This window comes from Symphalangus syndactylus, chromosome X, assembly GCF_028878055.3.
Source record: "Symphalangus syndactylus isolate Jambi chromosome X, NHGRI_mSymSyn1-v2.1_pri, whole genome shotgun sequence".
NCBI lineage: Eukaryota > Metazoa > Chordata > Mammalia > Primates > Hylobatidae > Symphalangus > Symphalangus syndactylus.
In genome coordinates, this window is record NC_072447.2 from 92,478,046 (window position 1) to 92,491,876 (window position 13,831).

The window sequence follows — 13,831 nt, forward strand, 5'->3', positions numbered from 1 at the left end:
AGCTGTGAGATGTGCAGCCTGGGGTGAGGGGAGGGTGATGCCAGCACCCCCTTGGCTGCTCCAGCTAGTATCGCAGGATGTCACCTGCCCACCTAGTTTACTGTCTCTGGGCCCAGTTCAGCACTAAGACTTATCCAAGATTTGCAGTCTTTATGGCCTAGATTGTCTTTCAAGCTTACTTGGAGACAGAGAGTGTTACAGTCCTCAATTGTGAGGCTTGAGGGAACTCAAGTTCAGACCCCTGGAATTGACAATTGCCCCCTGGATAACGCTGGTTTAAATGCTCCCTGCATGGGTAGGCATCAACTGAGTTTGGTCCAGTTTTCCTTTCTGCTCTAACAAAACAACACTGTGTTTAATATCTCACAATTGCTGCGTTTTCTCTTCCTAAGCCCCCAGAGATGCTCTCTGCACCACTGCTGGGGGTGAAGGAGGTGTGGTATAAGCAATTTAGGACCGTTTTTCCATTTTTTCAGTGCCTTTTTCAGCAATACGAAGTTAAAACCAGGTACTATGAGTGCTCACCTGGTTTTTGGTTTTATGAAGGTGTTTTTTTTTTGTGCTAATGACATGAAATAATATTAATATTCTGACAATAGCTTTGTTTATTATTTAAATATCTGAAAATTAGAATTCTTAAACTTGAGAAAGGCTGGAAAATATCAGAGACCTCTAAAAGTTATTTGGCTCACATATGCTAATAATGAAATTCTGATCATTCAAAATATGAAGCATTTTAATTAGAAAATAATTTTATAGAGCTTGATTAGAGAGATGGAGGTTGGAACTGGTAGCATCTAACACCAAGTAACTGAGATGCTTTTTTCTGCTTGGTAATAATATAGATATTAGAGTTTCTAACTCGTTATCCCCTATTTTGTCAGTAGCAACATATTTATAATGGTCTGAAGTGAACAGATTTATCAATTTTGTACGTTTAAATATTCTTAGGGTGAGTTTCTAAAATGAGTTCTATGCACATAGGAATTTTCCATTGTGAACATATAGTTTCAGAAATAGGATTTTTCCAACTAATAGCCAATCAGAAAATGTTTGAATCTGCCTATGACCTGTGAGCCCTCACTTTAAATTGTTTAATCTTTTGAGTCTGAACCAATGTAAACTTCATATGCATTAATTTTTTTGTATGATGAAAGAAAAAGTTCCAATTTTATTACTGTGCACATGGATATTGTTTTCCCAACACCAATTTATTGAAGATAATATCATTTTCCCATTGTGTATCTTAGTGACAATGGGAAATGAATTATGTCTTCTTTTTTTTTTTTTTTTTTTTTTTTTTTTGAGACAGAGTCTCGCTCTGTCGCCCGGGCTGGAGTGCAGTGGCGCAATCTCGGCTCACTGCAAGCTCCGCCTCCCGGGTTCACGCCATTCTCCTGCCTCAGCCTCCGAGTAGCTGGGACTACAGGCGCCCGCCACCGCGCCCGGCTAATTTTTTGTATTTTTTTTTAGTAGAGACGGGGTTTCACCGTGGTCTCGATCTCCTGACCTCGTGATCCGCCCGCCTCGGCCTCCCAAAGTGCTGGGATTACAAGCGTGAGCCACCGCGCCCGGCCGAATTATGTCTTCTTACCACGTATAAAACCAATGAAAGCTTGGTGTGGAGTGACACAAGCTCTCCTATGGCCACCATCACTATGACTGCATTGAGTCAGACTGCAAATGTATGTCTTATTTCACCCTAAAACGTATAAAACCAAGCTATAACCCAACCACTTTGGGCCCGTGTTCTCAGGACCCCTTGAGACTGTGCCTCAGGCCATGATCACTCATACTTGGCTCAGAATAGACCTCTTTAAATATTAAAAAAGAAATCGAATTTTTGTTTCTTCTGTGTTAATTGAAAACCTCACTCTTTACTACTTTACCCAGTGCTAAATGGGGTGTTACACACAGTAGAACATTAATCCTAACTCAACTATTTAACTGTACTGTTTACTCTGCACAGACAAAACAAGTACATTAGAGAAAAGTTTAGACGACATAAAGCCTAGTGAAAACCAAAAGGTAACATCACATTTTTGTAAAATGTGCTGCACCAAGATAACAAATAGCTCTAGTTTTTTTTTAATTCTTCTCATTGTGTGTGTGTGTGTGTGTGTGTGTGTGTAATCTTATTTAAGAAGGCTGCTTCTTGGAGGAGAGAAAATCTGAAATCTGTTGGGCACTATAGGGGGTGCTGTTGTGTACTACCCAGATTCCCATTACCCTGACCCTTGAATGTGCCTCCTCTTTCAGAAATTAAAAACTCATTCTCCTAGTTGCTGGAAGTGGTGGCTGGCAGTTATCATTTGTGTCCTTCTCTTTGTTTGCCAATCACAGAAGGGGACAGCATTGCCCAAGATTACACCCCTGCCTGGGGCAACTCATATCCAATGAGTATTCAATGTCTCCATCTTTGCCCCAATTTAGACCACTTTAGTGCAAGAGCTCTCTACAGGATCTGTGAAACTTTTGCTGCAACTACATGGCACTCCAGCTCCTCTCTCTGTCCAGTCCTGCTGCCTTTATTTCCTCATGGCAGTGATCCCGATAGGACACTTATTAAATGCCCTACATGAAAATTTCCATCTAACTGTTGACTTTCAGGTTAACCAAGGTGTGGCAGACACACTTTAACAAGTGAAAAAGAAATAATTGAAGCATTAATATGTCTTGCACTGGGGTTTACTAAATAACAAAAACAACAACAAAACCAACAGTAATAATAGCTACTTTAAATGAGCCCTTTCTTCATGTCAGTTATAGTTCATTATTTTATAAAATCTTCAAAAAATTATTAAATAAATATTAATATTGACAGGGAGGGGGACAGGGAAACTCTAAACAGAAAAGGGTGGGTCCCTGGCAAAACCTGAAATGCACGGCTAGCATTTGCAAGGGCCAAGATACAAGAAAAAGTATACAGCATATGTAAAGAATTAAACATAGTTTAGTATCAGTAGATGTAATGTTAAAAATTGAGAGGGGTGAGATATGAGGCAGAAGGAACAAATAAATACCAAATCATATATACCCATGTAATGGAAAATCATAGACGAATCATGGACTTATATAATCAAATTTACATTTCAGGAGGATTTGTAGAGCTGCAATGCGGAACACAAACCAGAAGGAGGCAATACTAGAGATAAGTATTCCAGTTAGATTGCAATAATCTCAGTGACAGATGATGGCCTAGACTAAGGTAGACTAGCAAAGTTGGAAACATATTAATGGATTCAGAATACTTAGGAGGTAGAACTGGTAGTGCTTGGTTATTGCTTGCCTATAGAGTTAGAGAGAAAAGGAGGAATAATGCATGACTCCCAGATTTGAGACTTAATCAAATGCATGGATGTTGGTTCTTTATCCATTTACTGAGAATGGGCAAAAAGAGGATAAAAATTAACGATAATGACATAGAGAAGAGCCTGCTGATGCTCTGTCCTATATGTCCTCAGCCTATCTCAGTTCACTTCTCACTGTTGCAGATAGGCCCTATGCACACAGACAGCTTCCTCAAGTGCCTATGTATTCCAACTTCATTAAACTTTCACGCTCAGTCCACTCTCAGGCAGGATTGGAAGTGCTAGAGAATTAACACTACCAAGGACTGTTGCAAAACAACTACACTACAAGGGGTGTGCAGATGACTGAGCTGAGAGAGGAAACTACTGGATGATGACAATAATGAAGATGGGTGACGATCAGCTGGAGTTGATCAAATAGGATGAAAAAGAGGCTAAGGAAGGAGAGGATGATAGAGAAAGTGCCAATACTGAAGATGACTCTCAAGCACATAGTATGATTTAGAAATCTAATCCCATTATTTCTTTACCTAGGTGCTTGTCTGAGATCAAACTTTTCATCAGACCTTTTCTCCTAGTGTCTTCAGCACATGCTCACTGTTCTTCCTACCCTCATCCTTTCCGTGTTCATTAGTTCATATTTCCTTGTGCCTAGTCCCATTCTCATTTCCTTTGATTCTCCTAATAATTATGTTGTCTTAACATGCAATTTTTGCTTTCATTTTTGGTACCTCTTTATAACTTAATAAAAAGGATGTACAGTTTAATTTTTAATCAACAGTCTCCAAAATGATCTCTTGTTATGCATTCAGTGCAGTTCTTTCCATTCATATGTGAATTCAGTAGCTGCTTTCTTAACTGCAAAAGCAATCTTATTCGGTTGAGTAATCCCAGAAAGCATCATTGAATTAGAGGTATTTGTGTTATACCCTATATAAGAGTGCTGTGTGGGGTTGTTCAACACAAATGTAACGATGTGTTTTTGTAAATAAGTTTTGGCATGTCAAACGTATCCTCTAGAGAAATGATTAGTGTAATAGTCTTAAGATTTGCTTTTTAAAGTTGATACTGTGAGTTATTTTTGTAAACAGGCTGATGTTTGAGACTTTTTTTCTCAAAATAAACAAGTCCTTATTAAGACAGGAATTTGGAGGAAGAAAAAAAAAACAAGACAAAAATGAAGGAAGAAATGAGAGAAGAAAAGAAGGAAGAAAGGAAGCAACGAAGGCAAAGTTAATCCAGCAATGGGATGGCAGAGCTTTCGGTAAAGATATTATAATGTGGCATTTGATGTCCTATTGGGATTTATTTCAACAAGTTTTGCATGGTCAAATTCCATTACTAAGCTTGCCTTCTACTGGGGATATGTGTATCTCTCTCATCTTCCATGGTGTCCTCACTGTAAGAAAAGCTCACCTCACCTGCTTAATCATAGCACATTTCTAATTGATTTCTTCTTGCTCGTTATTAGCATGAAACTGGTTTAGGTAAAATTAGAACTTTAAATACATTGTTTATCGTATTTTATTATTAATTACAAATAGAGAGAAAAAAGGTAAGAAAGGCATAACTCTATATTCTTTAGGTAAATAATGAATTAGTATTTAAAGCTTTGTATTATCTCATCTTTCCAACTAGACTGTGACTTATAAATAAGAATTGGTGTATTCTACTTATTTTAATAACCTACCATATATTGTTCACAGTAGTATCAGTGAGTAATATAAATTTCAATAACATTGTAAAGTCTATACTCATTCTGAATTTTTTACAAGTTACTGGCCAATGGTTCTTGCTATATTTTCTTCTAATTAGGTGTTGAGATCTTTTTCAAGAGAGTGGCTATAAACTCTAGCCCTGTCTTGACTAGATGCTAGGGGATTTAGTCATGGATGGTTACAGTATTCCTGTCCCTGGATACTTCTTCATCCTGGCTCATGGCCTAATGCCTAACGTGTCTGGCCAATTACCAGGTATGTCCCTTTCACCGGAAACTTGTTTATATTGGAAGATGGACTTGTGTCTCTTGTCTAACTTCTGTTTGATTTATTCCTGTCAACATAGCCACTCTCTAGGAGAGCCTTGACTGGAAAATAAGATAGGTTTGGGTATGCTGGGAAAGTGAAACATGGAGGACGCAACTTAACAAAACGCATGAAGTAACAGAAGCATTGTATTACTTACAAATCCCCCAGAGAAGAGGGTAGCATGCCTCACAAAGCCAATAGAAATGGGAGAGCTGTTCAGGACATGTATGTTCAACCAGTGAGTGAGGAACAAGAAAGAAATAGCAAGGAACATATGGGTCAAAGCCTTTGTTGGTTCAGGCTGTTACCCAGGCAGGGTTCCCATGAAGAGTTCTAATTGGTGGATTTAGAGAGAGCTGACACAAGTTCCATGCATTCACACTGTGACTGACAAGTGGTCATTGTGGCATATCCACACAGTTCATGTAGGGTTGGAGCATCAGTGGGGTGAGTCAATGAGGTGGTACCTGTTTCAGATGGAGATGGTTACCAGGAGGCACTTGTATAAGTCAGATATCTGGATCAACCACATTAAAAACTTGGGAAGAAGCAGAGAACTAGAAACTATGCTAAGCGTGACTAAGCCTGCTTATGATATGAAAAAGTTAAAGGACATGTTTGCTTCCCTTTTCACCATGATTCTAAGTTTCCAGAGGCCTCCCCAGCCATGCGGAACTGTGAGTCAATTAAACCTCTTTCCCTGGTAAATTACCCAATATCGGCTATTTCTTCATAAAAGCATGAGAATGGCCTAATATACATGCTCAGTAGGCAGTGATTTGCATGCATGGGGTAAAGAATGAGGGCACGGTGGTATAGGGCCTCTATAGGTGCATGAGAATTTGGGGAAATAGAAAAACCCCATTCTTCTCAAGTGAGTCTGATGTGTTTCTCTGTACCCTAACCTCTCCATACCAATTTTGGAATCACTGCTATGCCCATTTGCTTGTTTTTCCAAATATAACCATAAGGTAACAGGCAATCAAATTATTTTAAATTTTCATTATATTAAGCTGAAATTTTTAAATAAATCAGAGTAGGTGATATTATAATTTAAATAAATACTCAATCCAAAGAAGAAATGAATCAATAAGGGAAAGAAAGAGCAGTATATTTGAGCTTGGGTGCGGGATTAGGCCTTGTGGCTTTGGATGCGTGGCAAGCAATAGTACTCAAGATTAGGGGTAAGCAGTTTCGGTTCAGGTTAGACTGCTAGGCAACGGTAGCAGTTGCAGCAGTTTGATGCAAAGTGAGGGAAATAAGAATCAGAGGTAAGTCAAGGGAAGGAGTTAACAGAAACAAAGAGAGAAACATGTTCCCAATATATAGTTGGACTCCTCCCAGGCATGAGAGTTGTGAGGAGATTGAAAAAGCCCAAATATGAAAGAGAACAAAAGTTTAAATAGCCAATTAGGCATATTTACCTCTTCATGAGCAGAGAAGAAAGAGGAAACTAATTCCTGATAATATTGTGCCCCCAAATGCACTGAGCTGTCACAGGAGAATGAATATCTTGCCTGAATGGGGTTCATTGGTTAACAGAAGAGATTTGGAGTGCCTACAGGAGTTGGATTATCATGCTGTATTGTTAGTTGAAGATGGGCTGAGAACAGACAGGACTTAATACCACAGGGGGGACAAATTTCCCAGAGCTAAGCAATGATAAACTCTCCACTTATACCTAGTTTTCATATACAATTTTCAATAACATCATAATAGTATTATTTACAGTATTTTTCCCTTTTATTCAATTAATTAACTGAGTAAAGATTCACATCCGGCCGGGCGCGGTGGCTCACGCTTGTAATCCCAGCACTTTGGGAGGCCGAGGCGGGCGGATCACGAGGTCAGGAGATCGAGACCACGGTGAAACCCCGTCTCTACTAAAACTACAAAAAATTAGCCGGGCGTGGTGGCGGGCGCCTGTAGTCCCAGCTACTCGGAGAGGCTGAGACGGGAGAATGGCGTGAACCCGGGAGGCGGAGCTTGCAGTGAGCCGAGACTGCGCCACTGCACTCCAGCCTGGGCGACAGAGCGAGACTCCGTCTCAAAAAAAAAAAAAAAAAAAAAAGATTCACATCCTTTGCCATATAACATATCCATATTTATGCCAACTCTGTGGAACTTGTGAGACTTACACATTTTTCCATTAGTATAAGCACTTTAAGTTTTTCCACTTCCCCCCCCATTTTTATCTAAAAAGCTCAAAATATAATAAAATATTCAAATAATTTCCCATTGTCAACAAAGATAGTAAGGCTTCCCAAACTGGACACAGTATTTGACTGACAACTGATATAAAAAAGTCTGAATCTTATATGTGAAAGGCAGCTTAAAGACAACATTTATTACACATGAACATGTGGAATATTTGAATGGTGGAGTCATGGAAGTTGAAGACTGTTTATACAAAAATACATATGTTATGTGCAGAGTATGCCTAGAGCAGCATTGCCCAAATTCCTTTTTTTCAGAACACTAGTATTTTGTTGTGTTTGTGTCTTTGATTATGATTAAATATCAATAGTATCTCCAAGAGAAAAATATTTTCATGGTCAAATAAATGTTACTTGCTACATAAGTTGCCTCCTTTTTTGAGAATCACAATTTACTATAATAAATTATAATAATAGGACTTCTTAGACATCTTGCAGTAAAGAAACCTGTTTATCTTTGAGCAGTCACTGCCCCAAATTCCTCTCCATAGAACACTTTTTTTTTTTTTTTTTTGAGACGGAGTCTAGCTATGTCGCCTAGGTCGGACTGCAGTGGCGCGATCTCTGCTCACTGCAAGCTCCGCCTCCCAGGTTCACGCCATTCTCCTGCCTCAGCCTCCCGAGTAGCTGGGACTACAGGCGCCTGCAACCATGCCCAGCTAATTTTTTGTATTTTTAGTAGAGACGGGGTTTCACCGTGTTAGCCAAGATGGCCTCGATCTCCTGACCTTGTGATCCACCTGCATCAGCCTCCCAAAGTGCTAGAATTACAGGCGTGAGCCACCGCGCCCGGCCCTCTCCATAGAACACTTTTTAAGAGAAAATGTATTGTGGCTAACATTTATGGGGCCATACTCAACAAACGTGCTCCCCTCCTCTTTCTTCTATACTAATAAAGGCTACCTTCCATTAACAAGGTAGAAAGTGCTAATTACTACCTTTCCAGCTTTTTTTTTTTTTTCTACTAAGGCATGAGCCAATGGCCGTGGCCTGATTTTGACAAATAGGATTTGAAGATAAGTATGCGGTTGGCTTCAGGAAAAGAAATTTTCTCTCTAACAAATACTGACACATAATAGAAAATACACCCACCTTCCATTGATTATGCTTTTTGTCTACTGTGACATTTGGACTTTCTGCAGTTATTTTGTGCTTACGAAGAAAAACATAATTAATGTGTGAGAGATGGCAAACCAGAATTGGAAAGAACTTGAGTCCTTCATATCATTGACTTCTTAATTAACCATTTTAGGAGTTGCCTACCTCACAACTTCTTGCTATATGTGATAAATTGTTCTTTGTTTAAGTCATAATTGTTTGTGTTAGTTGATGCTTACAGCCTAAATCATTCTAACTGATGCACATATTAAAATCCCAAATATATTTTGGAGAATACTGGCTACAGGGAGCCATAAGGCAGCCAAGACTCCATAAAATTATCTGCATTACAGCTATGCATTGTTTACTAAGGGAAATATTTATTAAGATAAAACATGTTATGCTTTACACTATACCCAAGAAAAAAAATCTCTAAGTGGTTTGGAAATCAAAATGTAAAAATATAGAACCAAACAAGAACCTGGGAAATGTGGGTGAATTATTCTACAAACTAGATATAGCTTAAAATTTCTCCCATTAACTGGGTATAGACAAAATTTTCAGACTATGACTCCAAATGGTTGATTTGTGGGAGGAGGTCAGGGAAATGAGGAGTGATTTACAGAAAACAATTATAGTGGAATGTTGCAGGGTGTTATATTTGCTGGTGGAAATGTTGTTATAAGAAAATTGATTTTGAGACCTATATTTGTTAGATGAAGAAATAAAAACAATAATGGAAAAATGGAATAGTGAAAAGAAGGAAAAAGAAGAGAGATTTAAAAATAATAATAATAAAAAAGAAGGGCCGGGCCTGGTAGCTCACATCTGTAATCGCAGCAGTATGGGAGGTTGTGGCGGGAGGATCACTTAAGATCAGGAATTCGAGACCAGCCTGGCCAACATGATGAAACCCTATTTCTACTAAAATTACAAAAATTAGCTGGGCATTGTGGTGCATGCCTATAATCCTAGCTACACAGGAAACTGAGGCAGGAGAATTGCTTGAACCTGGGAGGCGGAGGTTGCAGTGAGCCAAGATGGCACCACCACACTCCAGCCCAGGTGACACAGTGAGACTCTGTCTCAAAAAATAAATTTAAAAATAAAAAAATGAATAAGTAAGAAAAGAAGGAATGATGATAAAATGAAATTCAATTTAATGTATTAAGAAACTACTATCCAGAAAACACTAAGTTATCGGTATAGATAATTAAAAGATGTAAAAGTAACTGTCCCTGCCTTATAAAGTGCTTTTGTTCTACTGAAAGAGACCAATACGAAACAAATTTTGAAAGGTAGACTTTATAAGTATTACAATTGCAGTGCAAATAATTCAGTGAGACTGGGAAAGGGAGAAAGTAGGCCATCTGAGAGGATTTGTAGAAGATTTAGGAGTTTAGACGGGCCTCGTATGCCTCAACAACAGCTATGGGTTCAGGGAAAAAAAATGGGATATCCTTAAAAAAGGATTTTTCTTTTTAAATCAGAAGTACTTAAACAGAAAGGAGGCAACTTTTTAAAAAAACGGCAAGATGACCAATATGGCTGAAATAGCGTTTCAATGAAAGGGGATGCAGGGTTGGAGTATGGGAATGTAAAACTGGAAATACACATACAGGCCTATCCATGGACATTATGTTACATGAAGTAAGCAGGAACATAAAGTTAAACATTGCATGTTCTCATACATGGAAGCTAAAAAGTGTTCATCTCATAGAAGTTAAAAGTAGAAACGAGGATAGTAGAAAAGGGTAGGGGATGGGAGGAATAAGGAGAGATTTGTTAAAAGATGTAAAATTACAGCTAGTAGGATGAATAAGTTCTAGTGTTCTATAGTACTGTAGCATGACTATAGTTAACAATAATATATTATGTAGTTTAAGTAGCTAGAAGGAATATATTGAATGTTCCCAACACAAATAAATGATAAATATTTGAGATGAAGGCTATGCTAACTACCCTGATCTGCTCACTATACATTATATGTATCAAATCACTATGCACCCCATGAATATGTACAGATATCATTTGTTAACTGAAATATACAATAAAATAAATGACAACTGTAATACTATTAGAAGAAACCTGGAATAATTTATCTAAAACCTTAGAATGCAAAAAACCTTCCAAGTTATGACTTGAAATCCAAGAGTTATGAAAGATTGATAATTAAACTACAGACAATCACCGACTTAAGATGTTTCACTTAATTTTTGAGTTTATTTTGGTACAAAAATGGTATCTGTTCAGTAGAAACTGTGCTCCTATTGCAATGCTGGGTAGTGGTAGTGAGCAGCAGCTCTCAGCCACACATTTTTCACTTACTCTACTCTAAATTTACAATGAGTTTATTATGACATAATTCCATTTTAAGTTTTTTAAAAATATAGTCATGTGAGATTAATAGAAGTCCAAACCCTAGCATCATGGAATATACTCATGTAACAAATCTGCACATATACCCCTTGAATTTAAAATTTAAAAACAAATAAATATGTAGTAATGACTAAAAAACCCATAACCAGACTTCAAATACAGATACCTAGCAGGAAAAATATTTGCAGTTCATAGAATAAAGAACTAATTTCTCTAATATATAAATAACTCCAAAATCAAAAATAAAAAAGAACAATCACCTAGTAGAAAATAGGCAAGGAATAAGAAAAAACGATTCCTGAAAAAATAAATACAGATAACTCTCACATTTAAGAATAGTTGTTCAGGGCCGGGTGCGGTGGCTCACACCTGTAATCCCAGCACTTTGGGAGGCCAAGGTGGGTGGATCACAAGGTCAGAAGATCAAGACCATCCTGGCTAACATGGTGAAACCCTGTCTTTACTAAAAATACAAAACATTAGCCAGGTGTGGTGGTGGGCACCTGTAGTCCCAGCTACTCGGGAGGCTAAGGCAGGAGAATGGCATGAACCCAGGAGGCGGAGCTTGCAGTGAGCCGAGATTGCACCACTGCACTCCAGCCTGGGCAACAGAGCGAGAAGACTCCATCTCAAAAAAAAAAAAAAAAAAAAAAAAGTTGCTCAACCAAAATTATGTCAAGAGAAATAGAAATAAAACAATATTGAAGTAGCATTTTTTTCCTTATAAGACATTAAAAGATTCTAAAAGTTTAATGACACACTCTGTTGCTTAGACTGTGGGGAAACTGACACTTGAATATTGCTGGTTGGAATGTAAACCAGTATAAGACTTGGCAATAATTATCAAAAGTACCAATTCATATATCCTTTCATAGCACTTTTCTACTTCAGGAATATTTTTGCACATTTCAGTAGCACACACACAAAATGAAATGTATGCAAAATTATTCATTGCAGCTTTGTTTGTAAGAGCAGCATATCAGAAACAATATACACTTCCACCAAAGAGAACTCTTTATGTTACAGCATGTGTGTACAATGGAATATTATTTATCTGTAATAAAAGAATGAACATGCTCTAAATGTACTGTTGAGAAAATAATACTAAAAGATATTAAGAGAAAAAACAACGTACAAATCAATGTATGGATAAACTGTTTTGTGTAAAAAATGAGAATATATTACAAATTTTTTGTATGTACAATTACCTTATGGCAGAATACAAAATAAATTAATAAAAATCGTCATTTTTGGGTAATGGGAGATAGAGTGAAACTGAGTAAGTGTGAAATGAAGGTGGCAAGGAGAGTTGTATTGTATATCTTGCATTTTTTATTTGAACCAAGGGTATTTATTAGTTATTCGAATTTTTTAAAAGAATAAAACTTCTGATATACTCTATATAAAATTACGACAATGTGATTTTGAACTTATGTACATACAAGGATGATAATGCTGTTAACAAAGAGAAAAAAATTGGTAAGCAAAATTTGTAATATTTAGAGAAATGCTGACTGAGTTAGGTTTTGACTATGTAGGTGGGAGGTACCTAGGCCTATATGTACGTGGAGATGCCCAGCAAACAGGACAGTGAGAAATAGGTGTCTCAGGAGATTTTAATTTGAGGGGGAAATAAAAGTATAAAAGCAGAAAAGACATAATTGCCAGTGTTTGTTTTCTCTGTTAATATTGCCTAAGAGTAATTGGTGAAGCCATTTGAAATCATGAGGCTATTTGAATAAAATCTTTTCAGAGGCATTAGTAGGTGAATCCCATGAGACATTACTATAAATCAGAGGTTGACTTAAGGGCAGTTCTGCAGCTTCTCACATACGTGATTGGCAGGATAGTTTAACTTAGGTTTCTGGGTCAAATTTTAAATATTTGGAGAAAATGAAGTATCCCCTTTACAGACAAACAAAACAAAAATTGTTAGCTTTTTGGCTTTCCTCTTTGATCCTTCCTTTCTTGGAGTCAAAGCAAATTGTAAAGGCCAGGGGAAGCATTTTATAGATGCACAAGAACACAAAACATTTACAATACATCAATCCTCTTCAGAAGTAGCTATTTAAGGCTTAAAACACTTGTCAAACACCTATACCCAGTAGTGTATTAGTAATTAATCATGGAAACCTTACATTAAAAGTATATATGTGAACGTGTATATTTGTCTTCTATTGCTGAATCACAAATTACTATAATCTTGGCAGCTTAATACAACACAAATGTATTATCTTCCATGGGTCAGATGCCTGAGTATGAGTTCACTGGGCCCTCTACTTAGGGTCTCACTACAGTGCATTTAGCAGGTTGGCTGAAGCTGTGATCTCATCTGAGTCTTGGTGTCCTCTTCCAAACTCACTAGTTGATTGCAGAATTCACTCCTTTATGGTTGTAGGACTGAGGCCCTTATCTTCTAGGGTCTTCCTATTGTTCCCTTCCATATGACTCTCCCAACAACATGGCAGTTTTATTCTTCAAGACCAAAAAGAGAATGTCTGCTGCTTCTTCTGTCTTTGACTGGCTCACCTGATAACACAAGGCTCACCCAGTGTAATTTCCCTTTTGATTAATAAAAGTCAACTGATTAGATAGCTGAATAACATCTTCAAAACCCCTTTTCTATGCAGAGTAACACAATCATAGGAGTGATACTCCATTACAATCATAGTTTCCACCAACATTTAAAGGAAGGTGACTACATAGGATGTGTGCCACTGGGGAAAGGAATCTTAAGGATCATCTTAAAATTCTGCATACCACAGTGTGTGTGTCCAAGCATGCACAATCATACTCATGC